This window comes from Taeniopygia guttata, chromosome Z (genome assembly GCF_048771995.1).
Source record: "Taeniopygia guttata chromosome Z, bTaeGut7.mat, whole genome shotgun sequence".
Taxonomy (NCBI): Eukaryota; Metazoa; Chordata; class Aves; order Passeriformes; family Estrildidae; genus Taeniopygia; species Taeniopygia guttata.
Window position 1 is genome coordinate 75,104,429 of NC_133063.1, and position 22,874 is coordinate 75,127,302.

General features: G+C 39.8%; 1 protein-coding gene and 1 long non-coding RNA gene across 6 annotated transcripts in view; one reads left to right on the forward strand and one right to left on the reverse strand.

Moving 5' to 3' along the window:
- LOC140681919 (uncharacterized) lies at window positions 1–22,800 on the reverse strand. The gene is made up of 3 exons (XR_012053139.1): window positions 22,651–22,800; window positions 21,454–21,643; window positions 1–746 (listed from the first exon to the last, which is right to left on the reverse strand). It is a non-coding gene; the product is annotated as an uncharacterized lncRNA (long non-coding RNA).
- Window positions 22,089–22,874, forward strand: part of DENND4C (DENN domain containing 4C) — a 70,501-nt gene continuing 69,715 nt past the window's right edge. For 4 of the 5 annotated variants that reach the window (XM_072922622.1, XM_002190607.7, XM_072922623.1 and 1 more), the window contains exon 1: window positions 22,089–22,279. The gene's annotated coding sequence lies outside the window, so the exon portion shown is untranslated. Of the gene's footprint in view, window positions 22,280–22,456; window positions 22,739–22,874 lie in introns of those variants that run through there. The other variant, XM_030258738.4, reaches the window with a different exon arrangement.

Genomic DNA, 22,874 nt, shown 5'->3' on the forward strand with positions numbered 1-22,874 from the left:
ATGGCAGGATGTGGGATGCTCTAGAGAAGGTCGGGCAGGGACAGTAAGCCCTATCCATGCCATCCATGCCTTGACCAACAGTTCCAGCAGGGAAGAGGTACTTCCACTGGTCTTGAGACCATGTTATCAGCTGCTCCCTAGCAAGGTGACAGAAAAGCCAAAGGGGAGAGCAGTGCTAAGTCTGAAGGGACCTGAGTAGTGTGCTAATTATTCCTTTAGGAACATGTTAATAGTCTAATATGGTCATGTAGGGCTGACTGACAGCTAGAGTGCCAGTGTATTAACCAGACATGATACTGGGATCTTCACTTGACCTCACAGCTGGTGGATGGAGGGAAATCTTGGGAATTTAAAAAATGACTGAGAGTCCTTCCAACAGATTGAAGCTACTTTTATTTAAAAGTAGTCGTGCTTGCACATTGAGATAGCTAGCCATAGCCTCTTCTCAGTCTTTAGAATGATTGTTCAAACAGTGAAGTGGTGTCATACTCCTAGCCGTGTAACAAGAAATTATTCAAAAATTAGTTTGGCCTGCAGAGAGCAGAGAAGGGTGGCCCTTTGGAGCTGTCAACAAATTATGTCTGCTCACAGCCTTAGGAAGCTAGCAGGCTTTGAAGGACTGCCACCAGACAGTTTTTCAGGCTCTCTAGTAGGAAGCTATAACCACAAGAAAACTGACGTGCCTTCTTTGCCTCAAGTTCTTGCCAGTAGCACCAGCACTGAAGTATTCCCAGCAGTCAGGAATGCTGTAGGGACACAAAGGAAATTAAGGTGTTTATAGCTGTGAAGGATGGATGGTTCTGGGTCCATAACATAAATAATCAACTCAATTCATTACACCTATTCATCTGACCTCACAGGTGTCTAATATTCAAAGAACATTTTTCTTGTACGTGTTTAGAGATGTCATGTGAGATGCAAGTGATTCTACTGAACTGGGAACCAACTTACTTGCGTTGGACACCCTGAGACTGTTAGTTGTGAAATAACACAATTGTCAGAGACTATTTTCTCTCAGCTTTCTCATTGTTCCCCTTTCTTTCCAGTCTCACAGTAATTTGCTTCTAGTCTTTGTAATCCTGTCTTACACCATTCTGTTTTGGAACTTGCAACTAACTTCTTATTCACTTAAATTGTTTATTTGCCTTATTCCTTGGGTTTGGGATTAAGCTTTTTGTATGTTTCTATATGAAAAGCTTTCCCCTTGTATTGATTAATCATGTCAATAGTTTTCCTGCTGTGACTCACTTAGTTTTCATGTCTCCAGAAGAGGATATCTAATTTGTGAGGCCTGATTCTCCTTTTGTAAGTCCACACTAATTGCACTTACAAAGAATAGCGTCCTTATTCCGCTCTGCCCAGAAGAAAAGCACTCCACCTTTTTTTCCTGAATAACACAACCTGCAGGTTTTGTCTATAACTAATTCATTTTTTCTAGAATGTATTTATCTTTCAGTGTGTCTTATGTTTTTTTAGCTGTCCATTACCTCTTTCCTCTTCAGCTGTAACAGTTACCCTGACATCTGATTCAAAAGAGACTAACTGGGTCAAAGTTAGTTCTCCTCTGAATACTTGAAGAAAGGCAAAAGCAAGCAACAGTATGACCAATTACAGGCAGACAGGCACTATAAACCCACCCCACAACAGATGTTATGTGTTTAATCAAGACAGAAGAAGAAGGAACGGGAGTAACTTGTGCTGGCTTGTAAGGACAGGGAGACGTTATACATATTTACATATTGTACAGGATTTTTTTTTTTTTTTTTTTTTTTTTTTTGGTCTACAGTTCATCTATCACCCTGCCAGATATCATCAGAAGGCTAGGCAGCAACCTGTTGTTATGGTGTCATGCTCCACTTCAGAAAGATAACAGCAAGTCTTCATGTCTCACGTGCTTTTGCAATAGTTTTCCTGCTGTGACTCACTTAATTTTCATATCTTCAAAGAGGCTATCTAATTTGTGAGGCCTGATTCTCCTTTTGTAAGTCCACACTAATTGCACTTACAAAGAATAGCATCCTTGGGTAGTACTGGAATTTATTCTCTTGATAAGATACTTGCTTTGAATATGTGCTACTGATACTGTGCTACTCATGCATGGAAATGTTCGCATGCCCTGGTTAAGGCCCACTTGGCTGTTTTGTCACAATCAATAAAAAATGATGCATCTTTTTTGCAGTACAGAGTTCACCAACCTGCTAAATCAAACACTATCTTATGCTATTAAATCAGGCAATTAGGTGCTTGCTTTATTGTATTGTGCAATGTGTGTACACAAGATTATGTATTCTGGTCAGTGATTCAGGGGAATGAAAAGCAGCAGATCAAGGTTCAAAATCCACTAGTAACAATGAGGGTCTCCCCAAGATTCCACACTTGCTAAACACATGCCATTCATTTCAAACTCACCAGCTCCAGTAAGAAGCAGAGTTTAAGTATCCCATTTTACTAACAGAGGTGCATGGCTTCCTGCTAGACCAGAGTGTAATGCTGTGAAAATGGAGCTCACCAGTGTTGACCTACCCTAAGTTACAGAATTTATAACTACTTACTTTGTTTCTCCATATAATCTCAAAAAATTCTTCACAGGGTTGCTGCTTACTTCTGTTTAATTGCTTATTTCTGAATGCTATTCTTGTAGTCAGAAACAGAGCCCCTCACCCTCAGCGCTCAAAACCAGAAGTAAAGTGAACTTAATAAACCAGAAATGTTAATGTAACTGGTTTCAGATTCATAGCCTGCTATACTTCATAATCTAGTAGTGTTTTCTTTCAAACTGGCAAGCCCAGGCTGGTAACTAACATAGCTTTGAACAAGGCCAAATTTTCCTCTGCTCTAACAGGAGTTTCCAAATATTCAGTACCTCTAAAAGGCATACCCAACTCAGATATTCAAAATCAGGTTGCCTTAGAAGCTGGATTCTAGCTCTCTTACTGCTTCAATTTTCCCAATTGTAAAATTAAAATTATGAGTTCACTTTATTATTAACAAATAAATATGAAATGCACTCAATGACCTCCAATCTTTGGGAAAGTTTTGATCTGTAGTCCTATATACTTTGTAACTAGATGATCTTTAAGGTCCCTTCTAACCCAAACTATCCTATGATTATGTGATTTTATACTCTGGATCTAATTAGAACTCTTACAGTTTTTCTTACAACTGGAGGGGGAAAAGTTTTCTTAATCTGAGTAAGAAAGTATTCTTCATCTAACTAACTAACCAAAAGTCCTAATTTAAGGAAAAATGTTTGTAGATTTCATGTCAGTGAAATAGTGTAAGAAGTGTGATAGTTAAACTGTAGATTTGTGTGAAAATTATACCTTCATTGACTGTACCATCAGTAGGCAAATCTAAGAATACTTCTTTCCTTTTCTTATTACGAGCATGTGGAAAACTCTTTCCCAATCTCTTTGTCTTTGTTTTGCTATATGAGGTTACTTCTTCCTTAGATTTATTGGCAAAGGACTTCCTGAGAGTGTTTCTTAATTTAGTCCTGGCAAGATAAATCTAGCTAAACTTGCCTTAACAGGTTCAAGGCAGATAACGAGCAACTTGCATGTGGACATGGGATGATGTTTCTCAATGTTCTGTTATCTGAAGTTCAAGGAAAGCTAGTAAAACAGGTAGATGCCAAAGGTTGTTCTTTGCCAGCTTCTGTTTCCTCTTAAAAAAACAGAAGAGCTACATCAACAAGTCCACAAAAGTCCAAACCTGCAACAGAAACTGAAATGGAGTCCAGAAGGAGAAAGAAAGCACTTAGGATAAAAAAATAGTATCTGCATAAATGTAGTTGAATTTCTGAAAGTGATAGAAATTCAGCATTTATACTATTTTGTTATGTATATTCTGAGGGTTAAAAAATCTGTTCCTCTTTCCCACGTGCCCACCAGGGCAGGATTCTGTCACTCGTGAACCTTCAGAATTTGGATAGGTCAGCAATTACTCATCTTAAAGTATCCACTTGTATCAAGTTCACAAATCATTAATGGATAATAATGCCTCATTGATTATGGAGAGAAGCAATTATATTTGTTTGAGGGTATGATGATAATATTCTGAAACCTGTACAAGGTTCACTGAAGAGGAACTGAAAGGCATTTTAATAAACAAAACTACTAAGTTCTTATTTCTCTGATGCCCTGGCAGGTTAAATGCAGAGACAAAATGGTACAAAGAAATAGAGAAGAAATTGCTACTTTAACATTTCCCACAAGTCTCCTGTTCTGTAGACAGAGATGTCAACACCTTCTCAGATCTGCCAAAGGAGAGAATTGTGTAATGCTCCCCAGCCTGTGTCCATCAAATTACACCTGCTTATTTCAGATAGTTTAAATAACATTGTTAACTCATCTCACATTGCCTCACATGGGTTAATGAATGAATAATTTGCACAAGAAGATCAACCTCTAGATCTGAAACCCTTGTAACTTAGGGGAGAATAACAATCTGTTCCATCAGCATTAGTGAAACAGAAAGCTGTATCTTCCCTGTACAATACTGTAACCATGCAGTAAAATCATCCCAGAAGAGAACTTTGAAGAATTACGTTCTCACCAAAGTATAGTTTTATACATTAATAGTCTCCCAGATTTTAATTTTGAAACAGCTGGAATGAGGGCTTGGCACAGCATCCTGATACTTTCTTTGTAAAGCCCTGTTCTGTAACCAAATGAACAATAGGTACTGAGCCTACAAAAAACTCTGCAGTAAGACAGTGAAACTGTGATCATAGAAGATCCCAGGACTAAAAGCCAGCTTGAATTATGTGTGCAGAACAAGGTCATTTTTTGGAACTTCATCTTCCATTCCAACAAAGGAACATATAAAGAACAAAGAAGGGTAGAACACAAAAGTGAAGAATGTAATGGAATGATCAAGACCATCAGGCTCTTTTGTGGAACATATTAATGGCAGGTGAAACTGAAAATGGACTATTTTGGTGGATTTTTTTTTTAATATCTCTTTCCTTAGATAATCCTCGATATTCCTGGAAGGCATATGTACCTTTGGTACATATGTACCTTTGTGTCAATTACAAACTGTTATATTTCCTCTCTTTGAGCAACAGTTTTCTACAACCAGACTGAAATCTGGTTCCTACTTTTCTGGGTCTGGAGAGACACCTTTCATTGTGCTGACTGTTAGGCATGTTCACAAGCGCAGTTTTCTCCCAGGATACCTATCAGTATGCCTGCTTCAAATACCAAAACAAATGTAAAATTTTTACACACTAATTAGTATAATATGTACACTACTTACTGTGGCAAATAGACTACAAAGCAGAAGACTAGAGAGGAGGATTGTGAATTGTTTAAGAGTGCCTGCATGTCCATTTTTATACCTCTGCCCAGGTGTTGCTTTGGGGATACACCAGTTCACAAAGTAATAGAAATTAATTCACTCTTTGTGTTCAAGCCACAAGTTTGTAGCTGTTCCCTCTGCCTGCCTGTGTCAACTGACACACTAATGTATGCCAATGTAAGTACTATAAGTGCATCCCTCCTCACAAGCTGACCAGGTTGTGAGTTCAAGAAAGTCTGAGGTCACCATGAAGCACAGGCTGGCTACTCCATAAAGGAGGACAGCTGGGAGCTGAAGGAGACCCCAGAAATTTGCTAAGAGCCCAGGACATTTGGCAAGGTCAAGGTCATGAGACGGGGTTAGGGAAAGCCAGGAATACAAGCCAGCAATTCAGAATTGGGACCAGGCAGTGTAAGGATAATAAATGATCACCAGACAGGACCATAGTGATGAAGAAGGTCCAAGGTTGGGATGGGACATCATCCTGTGCCCTAGGGTCTGGACCCAGATTAGCAGGCTAAAGGCCAGGCATAGACAGGATTGTGATGCAGTAGCACCTGTAGCTCAGGTAGGATCCAATCACTTAGGTCAATTCCCACAAGAAGGTAAGGACTTTCTGCGGTGCTGTCTGCAAAGGAGGTCTCTTGGAGGGATCTTTCCAAGCTTACCAGAGAGAAGGGATAGTCCTCAATGATATTTAATTAGCCCTGAGGTAGCCAAACCCCCAGGAGGAGAGATGGTATCAAGGCCCTTCAAAAAAGTGCATTTCATAGCTCCAGTAACCAACAATCACTGAGAGGAGAAAAAAAACTAACTCAAAAGCTGAGAACTCTTTTTATTTCTGTCAAGCCAACTTCTTGCTCCTTCTAGATCGCTTTAGTTTTTACTTCTTCTACCAGAAATTTAAGGTTTCTATATTTAAGTTTAAAAGCAGAAGGATGATACAAAGAGAAAACAGAAATTAATTCTCTAAGTTACTACATGCCTGCTAAAAAAGGTAAGAGTTTGTCTCTTCCTTCAAGAGATTAGGACAATGGATTTATAAATTCACCCCAGCTGCTTAGTAAGTAAATAGTGTCAAGGCTGTGACTGCTCTTTCAAACAAGAATGATGACAGATAGCCACTAACAATTATTTCATTAAAGTTCTGCTAGCATCACATAAGAATGAGCAACTAGAGACCTCTCCAAGTGATTTTTCACTCAAATCCCAGGAAGCAGGCAGTGAATCTAAAGGCATGCAAAGATCCATTTGAATAGCCATGCCCTTCCTACTCCAGCAGTGGGAGAGTTCCAGGGTAACTACTTGCTGAAAACGTTTTTTCTGAACGTCTGCAGACATCTCCCTGTAAGGGAGGCGTCTCTCTTTAGTACCTAAGCAAGTGGAACCTACTTCAATCTTTACATACAAAAATATCTCTAGTCTTTTTTCTGAAGCCTACCAAAAGCATATGTTTCTTCAACTTTTCTTACTTTGTCACAATCAGGTTTTATTTGTACTAAGCAGGTATGCTTTTGGTTTAGTCAGCATTTCTGTTCTAGACTGCCTTTAAAAAACGCCAAAAAACAAACTATATCATGTGGAGTTTAAACTTACTCTTTTATACTCAAAACTTCAGTGTCTTTTTCCTTTGCTTTCCTCAGAACAATTCAGCTAATTGTGAAGTCTTCCTCTCATATGGAACCACTTTTTCTCAAAGTGAACAATAGTGAGTCAGTGAGTCAGCAGACAACAAGCTTCCTAAGTGAAGTCAGCAGTCCGTATTTCCTCTCTATTCTGTAATGCAGTGGGATGTGTCAGACAAAGATCGCCAGACTGCTGTATGTATTTACCAGAATTGCTAAATACTTCATCTTTGACCTTACCTCTAGTTTCTCTTTCTTTTCTTTTTGTACACTTACAGTCTTTTGTATTAAAGCCAACGCCCCTGATTTCAAAAGTAAGGAAAAACAACAGATTCACAAATTAGGGTATCTTCTCCCTCATTTTGTTTTTTACTTGCTTATCCCTCTGGTCAGTAACTACATTTACACAAACAATAAGGACAGAACTAGTCAGGTAGCAGAAATCCATTAATTTATTCCTCTAAATAATTAATGTCAATGCCTCACTTTTTGCTAAATCCCTTTAGTATGGCTTTTTTGTAAAGCTCTCTTTCTGATAAAGCTGCAAACTTATGGAGCATCTGTCAGAAAACAGACATGGATTCCTTTACAGACATGTAATGTTTCTTATAGCAGCTGAAACTAAGAAAAAGAAAGAAAAAAAAAAAACAACAAAAACACACACACACACAGAAAGGGAAAAAAAAAAAACACCAGAAAAACCCCCAGCTCTGTGCTATTGCTTCATAAGAACTTTAAAATTTTGGAACGACTAACAATGACATCTGAAAATTTAATTCCAAAGAATTATAACTTTTCAAAACCTCATGATCTTCTCAAATGTATTATGCACTATTTAAAGCCCAAAACATGGTGCTCCTTGTGGAAATTATGCTAATAACACTAAATAATAATGATATTCAAAATATGAATAACTATTAAAGTGTATAAAAACTTAATTAGAACGAAAAGGGCTTTTTTAAATTGTTATAATTAAACAAGCATTTCATTTCTGACTGTCCTAATTCTTAGACTTAAAAAATACATCAGAAATTTAACTTCACTAAACCTTGGATTAGAGTGCAAGTGATCTGTCAAACATCCCTTAATGAGCAGAATGAGCAGACAGAGGTTCCAACAGGCACTGAATAAATCTGTCAGGGTTTGGAGGCCATTCTTCTATGTCAGTCCTTTTCTGGACAAAAAAAAGTTCCTATTGGAACTTTTAGGTTATTGGCAGATAACGGTTCATTTGGATCTGAATCAGAATACAAAAATAAAACATCATGCTGTAAAATAACTGGTACTTATAAGCTCAGCATCAGGATAAACTATGAGAGTACATGCAACTTAATAGCTTTGATGCACTCTGTTCTCTCTGGTGCCTCAATACAGGTCTCACAGTCTCGTATTTGCTTTCGTAGAATTGTTAGCCTTCAGTAACACATAATCATATTATATAATAATATTATAATTATATGCAGGTGTTTATATTTGAAGAGCTCTGTAAGTCAGGGGTTTCACCCTCAGATCTGACTCCAACATGGTTTCAAGCTGAGCATATTTTATATTCTATCATTACATAACTACATATTAATTATTAAACGTATATTGTTTTATTGTATACATTGATTTCATCCAAGCATGGATTTCTTGTTACACCCCCCAAACCCCTGAACATAGTTCTCATGATTCTTATTATGACAAAACAATAATTATATCTAATTACTAAGCATGCATTACATCTAACAATCATATAATTTTTCATATAATAATCACACAGGTGCAGTGCAGTTTCACATGATCTAGCAAAGACAAGGTCTAATATTTTTCCAGGGCCTACCCGTAACATTTTCCCAGGTCCTACCAAGCTCAACTCCCCAAATTCTCACGATTTTAGAAACCTTTTACTATCAGAATAACTTCACTTTCATACTCACTTCCTCATTCCTCTTTCAAAGACAACGCTAATGAACTTACTCGAATTGCTCAGGTTTGTTGCTTTCTAGACAAACTCTAGCGTATCTGTATTTGAATAAAAAACGGATGGGTGTGACCTATGGACGGTTAAGGTCACTAAGTATGCAATTCTTAAGCCTGCTAATCTTCCTCCTTCTTAGCAGCTACATCTTTATCAGCTTTTCAACATTTTTCTGTTGATAGTCTTAACCCAGTACTGATTTTCCATGCTTTTCTCACAAAGCTTCAAAGTATGTATACAATTCAATATAAGTAAATTTATTTTCTTGCTTTTAGATGGAGACTTGTAGAACCGTTAAGGTTGGAAAAGACCTCCAAGATCATTGAGTCCAACCTTGACCAAACTAAACCACTGCACTAAGCATCATTTCAGTAATTTCTTGAACACTTACAGGGATGGTGACTCCACCACCTCTCTGGGCAGCTCATTCCAACGCTTGATAACCCTTTCAGGTAGAAATTCTTTCTCTGTCTAACCTGAACCTCCTCGGGTTCAACTTAAGGCCATTTCCCCTTGTCCTGTCACTAGCTGCCCTAGGGGAAGGGGCCAATTCCCACCTTGTTACAACTTCTTTTCAGATAGTCACAGTGATAAGGTCTCCCTCACCAGCCTCTTTTTCCCCAGAGTCCGTAGCTCCTCCCCATAAAATTTGTGCGCCAGACCCTTTACCAGCCTCATTGCCCCTGGACATTCTCCAGCCCCTCAATGTCTGTCCCACAGTGAGTGACAGGTCCAGAAATGAGCACAGGATTTGAGGTGCAGCCCCAGCAGCGCCAAGCACAGAAAGACAATCCCTGCCCCGGTCCTGCTGGCCACACTGTTACTGATTCAGGCCAATTGACCTTTTTGTCCGCTTGGGCACAGCTGGCTCATGTTCAGCTGCTGTCACTAGCGCTGCCAGGTCCTTTTCCAGGCAAACTGACCCCTACAGCTTGTGCTGTCACATGGGATTGTTGTGCCCCAAGGGAAAGACCTAGCACCTGGTCTTGTTTAACCTCATCCAGTTGGCCTCTTAATTCTGCTTACTGTTGTAACTTCATTTGAATTTCCTCCACTAGTCATTATTTAATGTACCTGTAAGTACCACTGCTAGCCAAATTGTTTAGGTAGTGGATCTATCACAAGCCAAGGCTGCTCATAAGTAAGCAATTTTAGTTTTATACATATATTTGCTAAATTCATAGTTGGATGTGAGAAATGGTTTCATTTTTTGATAAAAATATTTGTGGTATCTTCTCATGGACAAACACTCAGCTAACATATTCTTTAATAAATTCCACATTATTTATGAAAGTATTATCTCATGCTAAATAGGTAAAGAACAAAAATAGATTTTGGTGTTAGATGGCATTCCATGTCTATTTAAAATAAATGGGAACTTAGTGTAAATGTTGGCCATGAATTTTGTCTCACTAAGTTACTGGTGATCTTTTCTGTTTCTCAAACCCTTGAGATGAATTTGCCAATCATAAGACCAGGAATAAAGAAGAAATCTATACTCTGAGGAACATAGTTTTAAAGCAGACTCTATTTTTTGGTAACTTTCATCACTATAACTTCATGTAATTTAGAATTTAACTCTATTACTGGATGCAAACAAATATTCTGAAGACCAGAAAAACAAGTATTTACAAAATCCTTGGGAACACCAAGCTCTTCTAATTCCTTAGCAAGTTGGATAATGGATGGATAGAAAAATTCTAACACAGTTTTGAGTATTAGAAAGCATGTTGGTCACCTGGGGGACCATTCCTCCATTTGAGTGCCCTGAGAATTGAATGAAGAGAGTTTTTGTCATACACACTGATTATATATTAATTAGCTATCCTCACTTACTTGACTTTATTTGACATAATCATACCCCTTATCAGAAGTTTTCATCTGATTCTTTGGGATCTGTCTTCAATGTCCAGTGTTCTTTCTATGTGGCTGCTCCTTGACCTCTGCTTCTGGGTAAGCGCAATACTGTTGTTCTGTACAACTTCTACTTTGCCAGCCTTGTAGAGCTGAGCTGGCATCCTGCTTGTGTTTTGCATGACTTCTGTTTGCCTAGGTTACATCCTTATTTATGTCTCCAAAGTTGTGCTGTTGTGTTTTACTGTCCTTGGTAAGATCAAATGTTCTGTTCTACTGTTTTTCTCTAGAGGCTGTTACATCTGCTCATATGTTATCGCAGAGGCATTACCACCACTGTTGATGGGACTGGCCTTGGCCAGTGGCAGGTTCCTCTCAGGGCCATCTGTCATTGGCTCTGTCAGACACTGAGGAAGCTTCTAGGAGCTTATCAGAGAAGCCACCCCTGCTACCAAAACCTATCCAGGCAAGCCCAGTATGGATATACAGCATAAAACCTGTCACTAACACAAGTCCGATCAAAGTTTCATATGAAAGTAGGAGATCTGGTGTGGAATTCCACACACAACGTATAAACCAGCTATAGAAGAGTGAAACAATCATTCTAGAATAAATTATTCAGAAGTAAGCATACTGTACTATATGAGACATATAAGAAATCCATAACCATAGTAACGTGACAAAAGTGCTGGTCAGTTCCACACAAAAATAAAAATTGAAGTGAAAACTTAATTCCTGTTATACTTATACAGATCTGTTGCATAGTAAGATTAACATATAATATGAATTTTTAAAAATTATGTCATTCTCTGGGTAACTATTAATTTTCATCTAAGAAACAGTGTTATTCTTATTAAATACTCAAGGATGGCCAGCCCTAGTCACATGGCTACTGTGAAAACCCATTCTTAGAGGTCAAGCAACATCAATAAAATTCCTCCTGACGTTTCAAGACTCCTCAAACATACTAGATTTTAGTGAGACAAGAGGTAGGAAGAGACTCTTATAGATTACAAGAGCCTTCAATGAACTGAGACAATTAACCAGGACAGTTTCACTCAGGAGAATCTGTCTCCAAAACAGTGACAACCATTAAAGCCTGCAATTATCTTCTCAGTGAAAACAGTATTAGGCCCTACTACAGACAGTGATGGGTTATGATTTGTGTCCCTTAAATACCACAGAAATACCACTTTATTTCCTAAAAAAAGTGTATTCTCCTCCCTAAAACCACTTATAAGATTTGCTTCTGCCTTGCAAGTATCATCTAGCCAATTTAACAGTATTCTATGGCTTGCAGTCTACATGCTATTAAAAATGAAAACCATCAATTGAATAAATTAAAAGAATACTGGCTTCTGCATTTTGTATCAGATTTGGAAAGAAACATGTGTCACAGCAGAAATTAGACTATTAACCACATTTTTTAAAACTTTCTTCTGAATACTACATAATTTTAAAAATTACAGAATCTTTAGAACCTTGTCCATAGTGTGAATGACAGTATGAAGGAACGTATCTCAGTGAAATATAAACAAAATAGAATGCAAACAGCAGCTTTGTCTATTTATAAAAATCACAAACTAATTTACAGATTTTCAGAAGGAGTAGCTATAATTTGGAATACTTTTCCTTCTCTTCCTACAAAAATCACATTGTCATTAACATGTGTAGAATCTCTTGTGCTTCCTTCCCTCATTATAAAGAAGAATAAATCCTATAAACCACAAGCTGTCGCCTTCCTCCCTCTGGTCAGGACAGCTGCATGCCCTGTGAATTACAAAAAAAATTAAGACATTTGCACTCCAGGTTTAACTGTATCTGTGTGTAGCAGCACTCTGTCTTAAGAAAGTCCATGCAACACCAGCAGAACACAACACATTTGAATTATGTTCAAGTACCAGGACCTCCCGGATCACAAATTGTAGCTGGTATTTAGAGTCCATGTGATAAACAGGCTTATTTCACCTGCTATTGTAGTGCAGCAATCCAGACATATAAGGAATATGTTAGGCACAACCTACTAAAGTGCTTAAACATTCGTTTAACTTAAAAGTTCGACAACATCCATAATTAGGGAAGCCTTCATTATGATGATTTTATTGCTGAGCTTTTGAAAATTTTCAGCTTTTGAAGTAACACCAAGAGCAGTGTCTGAAATTTCCTGAAAGGAGATTATACAATACTGCCACTCTCTGTCAGAGAAAACTAAAACACAACAAAACCAAATAGACGTAGAGACAATTTGATGGAAAGAAATCAAATAACTTTCCCGTATAAGAGATTTTTAGCCCCACCTAATGGTCGGAAAGGAAAAGGTTTTCTGTACGCTACACAACCACTGTTTGGAGAAACAACTGAATAAGGTGCATCCAAGTAATAAACACAATTATATCAAAATAACACTATAAGTAGAACTTACAGCAGCAATAACTAAGAAACACCAGCAATTTTACCTCATGCATTCAACAGCTAATGGATTTTTGCTACCCTTGGAACTAGATCAATGGCATCATGGTAGTTTCCAAAGAACAGAGAACACTCTGATTGTTGCTGCATTTGTACATTAAATAATGGAAAGGTACTTTGTGTGTAAAGACTGACAGCACTTGAGTGAACTACCTGAAACTACACTGATGAAGATCATATGTAATTTTTTTTTTGCTGAAGCTTTGTTCCATACTGTACCAATAATTCATGTAACATGCATTCTCCAGATAAAACCAAAGCCCTTCACGCATGTTCAAAGATCTATGTGCTAACTCATTAGGTACTTGCAGGTATGGTTTTTTTTTTTTTTTACTAGGTATGAACCTACAGCACAGCCCATTAGATCAATTCAGTGACATCCTGCAGATCAGGTTGGTGGGGTTTTTTTCAATGTAGACATGGAAAAATTCTGTATTTACTACAGTGGATATAATTAAAAACACCTTTCTTCCACATTTTGAGAAACACAATGTGAAAGTACCTTAGGCTGGATAAGGATTCTTATAGCATATAATCCTGTTTGAATAATCCTATGAACACTGCAATATGTAATAAGATACAAAAATTTCTCCCAAAGCACTATAAATTACTAAGGAAGGTTTCAAATAAAGGTTTGTCTTTTTCCAAAAAATAATTCTGGTCTCAGGCTTATAATATACAAATCATCCATACTTTTACTAAGACATACACAGATTACCTCCAATAGTACACCTTTTAGTCCTATGGTATGTTCTTCTGGTTCTAGATACTGTCAGCAAGTATGGGCAGATTTGGTCTTTACTAAAACTTTTCTATGGAAGACTGGAATACAGCTGAAATGGAAATTCCAAGTAATTTGTGTAAAAATAGCAATAAAAACCCCAAACAACAACACAGATGAGAGGAAAACCAGCATTAAATATACAAGAGGAATGAGTAGACCCTAAAAAGTAGATTAACATGTCCTAACAGAATTACATTTAATAGACCAAATTCTTAGTTTGCTCAGAATTAAGGAGAAATCTTGCTGTCCTAAATAAGCTACTTCAACTAAACTTTTATTAGATTTTTCAAGAAAAATATGTTTTAATTATTTTGTGGTTGTTGTTTTATCAATTTTTTTTTATTATAGCATTGCTTTAAAAAATGGCTATTCTGCAAAATGTCATAATAGAAATACATGAAACTGTGGAATACATAATACTGATTTCATGTTAAGACATTTGTGTTCCAGTGATCCAGTTTCTAATCACAGTCAAGCGCCTTCATTTTTTTTTTTAATATGTTAAGCACCCCTTTGTTTCTACAGTTTTGCAAATAGGAAAGCCTGGTTTCTTTGGAAATGTATGTATTTTAGTGTATGAATAGGCAGTTTTAGACTTTATGCTACAGTACACAGCTATTCTGAAATTCATTGATATTAATATCGGTGCCCATGTACTAAATTGTTTATATACACTTGTAAGGTAAAACACCAGAGGAACAGCTTCTGCTATACAACAGTATCTGGTTATGAGCCTTTAAAGCTCTATATAAAGTATTTATCACTCTATTGTTTTAAATATAGTCAAAATAACAAAAATCATAGCCTAAATGGCCATGCTCTCAGTTACATCCAGTTGTGCTTGGGCAACATGTTAGCAAGGCTGACTACTCTATCAGGCAACTGTTTTGGAACTAATTCATATAAGTGTTTTTCACCCAGTGCTAACTATGTTTATTCTTGCTGTTACTCTTTCTGTTTGTAAAATAACTTCTGCTTTCACACAATTTGAGGAAAATCTTGTTTTTATGTGCTTGGATTATCTCCAACTGAAACAAAAATTTCACAGGGTTTTGCAATGTTCCACTATGGAACAGTAAAATGAAGTCTGAAAACATTGTTCTAGCAGAGAAATATTTTTCTGTTTGAATACTAGGTTTTTTAGTTAATCAGTAGTAATATAAAAAAGCTTAGTTAGTCAGTAGTAACATAAAAAAGTTAACACTTTTGATGTGTTTTTATCCTGATATTGCAAAATGTTTCAGAAACTATTATTTATATAATATTATAATTAGCATTGAGAGACTAAGGAATTCATAAAATGTAGTTAAAAATCCTGGGGGAAGAAGTGGAAATACAGGGCCTATGTGATATGCTCTGGCTACTAGATTTTCCTGTTGCCTGAAAATATATAAATGAACAGTGTGCATTTGGAACATATCTGCACATTTTGCCATCAAATAGCACTGATTTGATCATACATCTAGTCTTTCTCTTTGTTATGTGATACGTTATAAATTTAGGAAACAAGTGGAGAACCACAACAAAGATTCAGGAAAAAATGTACAATGAGAAATTACTCTTGTGAAAAGAGTGAAGCGAAATACATGGAGCAAAGAGAATACAAACTTCTAAGGTCATGAGTGCAACCACCATCTATGGCACGCTGCAGAGAAGTCTGTTTATTTACTTGGTGATGAAAGGCTGAGTCACTCCTGAGCCAATGGGCACGGTAGCATAGGCAGATAGCCAACCTAATTTCTCACTCATCTGACGCCAGAAATATGTTACAAGGTCATTCCCTCCAGCTTTCTCAGGCTAGAGATAGAAAACCTGAACAGAGAGACCTCTGAGAATGCTGAAGTCTTTTATGTTCAAATGACACCACCATTAGCTCAGGAATGAAAAGGGCTAGACAGCATCCATGTAGCTAACTGTTTACCTGCAGGGTCCTGCAAGAGAATCACTTCTTTACTCTGGGATGCTCCAGTAGGATCAAATATTATATTTCTGTATACAAACGAGCCTCTGTACATAGTCTATTGTCCTATCTCAATTCCCATTCTTTTCCCTGTAAAGTACCTAATAAATGAAAAGGAACTGTGAAAGGGAAAAAAAAAACAAAACCAAAAGTACACACCCATTTGCTGTGTTTACAAATGCTCTGGAACATGGGACCCAACGCCATTAGTCACACTGAGTGATTATTTTTCCCCTTGAGATAGGGTCTCAGATAAATGCTTCCAGGATTAAAATCTTAAAGAGTGGACTTTACTAAATCCACTTAGCTTTTAAGTTCACTTACACCAAATGTAAATAGGGTCTTTTAATAGAAACCCTAACTGTCTGGATAAGGCAACTCTACCTGCTGCCCCACACATCAAATAGTACTCACCTGCTTCCACTGTGACTAGAACTACTGTGAGTCTCCAACTACTTTTCAAAGGTACTTTCTGAAGACCTCATTAAGTAGACTGAGTGGCTTGGGAAGGGGGTGCTCTTACTAACACCCTTGCTAGGGTGCTTTCTTGCTAGGAAAACAAAGCCTTTGTTTTGATGTCTTTGTGGTATATGTGGAGCCACAAGAAAGCTAAACCTGTGCTTTTTGGCCTCCTCAATTGGCTTGAAGCTTTTGTGGAATCACAGCCTGTGGTTAACTCTCAGGAAGAAACACCCTCATGTATTCCCAAGTGAGTTAACTGATGCCATGTAGCTCCCAGACACCTGGGCTCTTAGCCAAAGACCCTCACAACAGTAGTCCCCAGCCTACATCCTTACTCTCTTTCCAGAGAGCATTTTGCTCTCCCCTAGTGTAAGAATTGTTGCTTCTTTAATTCTTAAACTAAAATAGCAATAGAATTATAATGATAATGTTTATGTTTACTTGCCTCCACCTCCTTTTCTCTTGTGTCCTGTTTTGCTTTTTTTCATCTTTGCAGGATCATGCCCATTTCCAGCAATATCTCTGAGATTCAACAAGGAACATCCTGTTAATATTGACAAGGTCTAACTTCTTTCTGTTAAGCGTGGATAGAATGACAAATTAATTCGTTATGCATTCCCAGTCACTGCTCAGAGGACCAGTTAAAGACCAATTGGGTGGACCTATTTTATAAAATAAATAGGCTAAACATTGGATTTAATAATAGATGTTGAAGCCTAGAAAATTTACTATTGCTCATATCGCCTTATTTAAACTACACATAAATAAACAATGCTGCCCCAAAAAGCATCTAGAAATTAAATATCAACCTTTCACATCTGAGTTTCATATAATCAGGATGTCTTGGGTTGGAAGGGACCTTAAAGATCATCTATTTCCAAACACCCTGCAACAACTTCCATTAGAATAGGTTGGTCAAAACTCCATCCAGCATGTCCATAAACACTTCTAGGGATGGGGCAACCACAATTTCTCTGGGAAATCTGTGCCAAGCCTCTCACAGAAAAGAATTTCTTCCTAATATCTAATCTAAATCTGCTCTCAGTTTTAAGTTGCTCCCCCTTGTCCTGTCACTAGATGCTCTTGTAAACAATCTCTTTCCATCTTTCTTCTAAGTTCCTTTCAGGTGCAGGAAGGCCATAGTTAGGTCATCCTAAAGTTTTCTCTTCTCCAGGCTGAGCAATCCAAATTCTTTCAGCCTGTTCTCTTAGGAGAGGTGCTTCATGACTCATCTGAACTCTCTCCAACAGGTCCATGTCCTTCCTGTGCTGGATGCAGCCCTGCAGGTGGAGTCTCAGCAGAGCAGAGGGGCAGAATCCCCTCCCTGCTGCCCACGCTGCTTTGGATGCAGCCCCGGACGCGTTTGGATTTCTGGGCTGTGAGTGCCCATGGCTGGGTCATGTCCAGCCTCTCATCCGCCTGCTCATCTGTTCATCTTCAAGTCTGTATTTATGCCAGGGATTTCCCCAACCCAGGCGCAATTTGCATGACATTATATTCCAGACATTATTTTGTTTCTTCTCTTTAAATTAATATGTCCTATTTAGTTTTTGTGAAGGTACCTACTTATTTCAATCATGTCAACCCGGATCTTTCTATAAACTGAGCAAGTTTTTGCTCAAGAAGAAGAGTTTTCTCATTCCAAGAAGTGAGTTTTCTTGGAAAATGAATAAAAAATGTGGTTATATTACTAAAACCAGCCATTAAGATGTAAGGAAGTACCTACAGTTAAGAAGTCAGGATTAGGGAAGTGAGGGACAAAGTGAGCCAGCATAAACTGACCTGAACTTTAAAACAGCATTTATGTTCAGAGAAGTTCCTATTAGGACCGAATCAATTATCTCAGCAATTACAGGTGGATCAAAAATTACACAAAACACAAATCTGAGTGTACTGTCTTTTCTGCCTTTTTGCTCACATGGGTTGATCAGTCAGGCTCAACACGGAACAGCATAGAGAATCTTCTGTGAGTATAGAGAAGTGACTGTTGTATGACAGCTAACCCAGGAACCTGCTAAAAAAATACAGAGCCAGATCTAACAGCAAAAAGCAGACAGAAATGAGTCCTAGCAAAAACAGGCATTGCAACAAGCTTGTGCTTTCAGAAACCCCCATTTTCTACATGCAGCCAAAACCAAGAGGTATCATGGTCAGTAAACTTTAGCAGAAATAACATTTTTTTCCCAACTACTGAGGACTTATGTAAGAAATAATACTTGAGGGAATCATAAACATTTGAAAACAATTCTAAGACCTCTTGCCTTCTAAGCGGGACACAAAGAGACTCCAACCAAAAGCTTTTACAAGGAAAGGGAACATTATATTTTTCAGAAAAATATACTGAGAAAGCCTTTGGAAGATAAATATCTCAAAAAATCCTGCCACATTTCATGCAGAAAAGATCAAGATAGCCAGATTTTTAAGAGTGATTAATTCCAAAGTATTCTCAAATTTAGGCCAGTATTTTAAGTAGCATACATTATTCATTTAAAAATAATTAATAAAAAGAAAGGCATCCTTACCCTCCCCTGCTGGTATTCATGAAGACCTTTCAGCAAGAATAGCCTGACTTAGGTTTTGATCTCATTACAGTGACAACTAGCAAAAATTTATAATACTGGATTGAAACCCTGACACTTTCAGACAATATGATGGTTTTTCAACAGACAGGTTTGCTGAAATACAGTTGCCAATTACAGGATACATGTTTTAAGCTGAAGCTATATATGACAATGATTTTATATTTATCCCATCTTTATATGTCACTGATTAAATGACTAAAGCCAGAGAGAGCTTGTGAATCTTCAACTGCCACCCATACCATATAATCTGAGCAAATAAATTGTGAAACCATTACCAGCTACACAAAAAGAAGAAACACTCGCATTCAGCGCTTTCTGTCTGACATGGATTGCAGAACACAGGTATAGCTGTTCAAAAGTAAAGTGATCAGATCTTCCATGTATTACAGTGATAGCATTACCTCACACAGTCTTTAATAATTCATATGAGTGCAGGCAACCACAAGATTAAGAAATCTGAAAAGGCAAGGCATTTTTATTCCCAAGCACTCAAAATAAACAAATTATTTGCTTCAATGAGTTTGAATGATCAGGCCTACCTGGAGTATAAATTTGGCAATTAGTGATTAATCAAAGTCAAGGCAATTTTTGAAAACTATCCAAAACTACATTGAACAGGTGGAGATTTTTTGCTACTCAGATATAAATTAAACAGAATAAATAAAATTCTTAAATTATTGGTCTTCAGGGTCAGTACCAAGCTGCCTGACACATGCATGATTTAGAGGATTATTTAAAAAAAACCTGATGCTTAGATCATCTGATTTGGTTAAAAGACAAAAAGGGCAGAAAGGATCCAGAAATTCATGGCATTCCAGGAAAAGAACCACAACCCACTACTTCTTTAGATGCACAGATCAGAACTAACCTCCCTTGGGTGAAATAGGCTCAGGACCGTGTAAATTAACTGCCTTTCTCTTTGCCTCATTCTTTCCTTTGGGTAGGTGGAATGTAAGGATGGCATGAACAATACCATGATTAAGTGCTACCAAAAGTATAGTCATCTCAATTTTTATGGCAGGTCTACTACACAGTGACTTTTTAGGATACTTTTTTCAATCAAGAATTCAGAAAAAAAAAATGAAAACATTAAAACACCCCTTGAGCTTCCTAGTCAGTTATTGAGTAAAACCAGAATAGTGGAACACCTGATGGATTTCAGAGTTGCTGAGAGGTGGTAGAAATCTGCAGCCAGAAAGGAAGACACCTTAGGGTAGAACCAAATAGATTCCTATAGTATAGTTTATCTTGGAAGGGACCTACAACAATCATTTAGTCCAACTGCCTGACCACTCCCAGGCCGACTAAAAGCTTAAGTCCTTTATTGATGCCAACATCCTAAGCCCTCTCAAACAGTGACAGGCATTGACCACTTCTTTAAGATGTGTTTGACCACCCTCTTTGTAAAGAAATGTTTCCACTGATCAGTCTAAACCTTCCCTAGGGCTGCTTTGAGTCATTCCCATACATCCTGTTGCTGGGTCCCAGGGAGAAAAACCCAGCACCCCTCTCTCCACATCCCCTCCTCAGGCAGCTGTTCAAGGCAATAAAGTCATCCCTCAGTCTCCTCTCCTCCAAACTAGACAAACCCAGAGTCCTCAGCTGCTCCTCATAGGACATTCCTTCCAGCCCTTTCAACAGCTTTTTTCCTCTCCTCTGGACCATTCCAGGACCTTCCCACCCTTCTCAGACAGTGGGGCCTAGCACCATCCACAGCAGGGTGAGACTGCAGCAGGGCTGAATCCAGCAGGATGATCCCAATCCCAGCTGGTGATGCTGTGCCTGATGCTCCCCAGGATGGGGTTTGCCCTCCTGGCTGCCCGGGCACACACTGCTGGCTCAGCCTGAGTTGCTGCTGACCAGCACCCCCAAATCTCTTTTGCAGGGCTGTTCTACACACACTACTCTCCCAGTCTGTACTTATGTCCAGTGTTCCTCCAGCCCAGGTGCTGAATCTGGTATTTGTTCTTGTTAGACATGACACTGATTATTTTCCAATGCTCTGATATATCCAGATTGCTCTGCATCCAAAGAGTCCCCCAAGACAGTCAATAGCAGCCCCCAATTTAGTATCATCAGCAAATATACTAAATGTGCTTTCAACTCCTGCCTCCTGATCACAGATAAAAACGTCAAACAGGACTAGCCCTAGAATTGAACCCCGAGGAACACCACTTATGAGCTGCTGTCAGCCAGATGCAGCCACACTGACTGCCACACTTTGAGCTCTGCCCTTCAGCCAATTCTTTACCCACTGCACTGTGAACCTGCTCCTCTCACTGCTGGACAACTTGTCCAGAAGGATGCTTCAAATACAAAAAACCCCATTAAAATACAGAAAAACTGTGTCTACCATCTTCATTCAAGGTAAGCTTCTCTTACCTTGTCTATACCACTACACATTTTTTATCACTCAGAAAATGTGATGAACACTATTTGGTTAAATGAGTCACCTATGAAGTGCATAGCTTCATCAGGGTAGGTAGCTGAAATGATCATGGCTATACAAGGATAAGCTGAGGTAATTTGGTCTGTTCAGCCTGGAGGAGGCTGAGGACAGTCCTCATCATACTCCACCGGTTCCTCATGAAAGGAAGTGGAAGGGCAGGCGCTGATCTCCTCTCTGGTGAACAGTGACAGGACCTGAGGGAATTATAAGATACTGCGTCAAAGGATGTTTAGATTGGATATTAGGAAAAGGTTCCTCACCCCCAGAGTAGTTGGGCACTGGTACAGGCTCCCCAAGCCTGCACCGGGCCTGACAGAGTTTAAGAAGCATTTGGACAATGCTCTCAGTTTGATCTTGCGGTTGCCCTGTATAGGACTAAGAACTGAACCTCTTCCAATTCAGAATGTTCAGTGATTCGCCAAGTTTCCTTCCTTACTACCTTTTTCCTGGTACAGCCCAACAGCTCAGCGAAGCCGGAGCGGGGACAAGAGCCCCCCGTACCCCGGCCCGGCTGCCCGCCTGAGGGGCTGGGCCCGGCTCTCGGAGCGCCGCCGCAGGTGCCCGTGCCGCGGCCTCCGGCCGCTCCCACCGGCGCCCCCTGGCCGCCGCAGCGCCGCTCCCGGCCCCGCCGCCACCGCCTCCTTTCGGGGCGGGCCCTGCACCGCCTGTAGGCGTCGGAGGGGGAGAAAGTAACATGGTGGCCGCTTCCTCCCCAAACGGGAGCGGTGACGGGTGCGGCGGCTCCTGAGGCAGCGGCGAGCGCAGGGCGAGGCGGCGGGGCGGGGGCAGCGCGGCCGGTGGCGCGCTCGAGGTGCCGGGGCCGGCGGCAGGTGAGCGGCCGCGGCAGGGAGGCAGGGAGGCAGGGGAGGAGGCGGCCTGACAGGCGGAGCGGGGGAGGCGGGCGAGCCGCCCGCTCCGGCGCCCGCTCCCGCCTCGGGGCGCGGCGCTCGGCGGGGAGCCCCACTCCTACCCCCGGCTACACGGCTCCTTCCTTCCCCTCTAATGTGTCCGGAGGAAACTCCCCTCCTCGCCGGACAGGCAGGGAAGTTTGGGGTGTTCCCTCTTGCCTACTCGGTCCCTGGGAAGGGCTCCTGCCCTGACCTGCCCCGGCAGAGCTTCTGCGCCGAGGCTCGTTCTTAACCCGCTCTGCGCGGCCGGGAGGGCGGAGGCGCTTTCTGGACTTTTTCACTGTGGTTATTACCATAATTGTTACTTTCCCTGCTCCCTCGCGCGTGGCCGCCCCACGGGAGCGCGGGGCTCTCCAGCGGCGCAGGTGGCAGGCGCTGCAGGTGAGTCCCGGGGCAGCTCCCTCCTGTATTTCTCCATTTTCCTCTCCCTTTCCATGCCCCGTCTCCTCCCCTAAGCTCCGGCGTCAGCGAGTTTAACCCTTACGGAGGTCTGTGCCGAACTGGAGATCGTCACCGG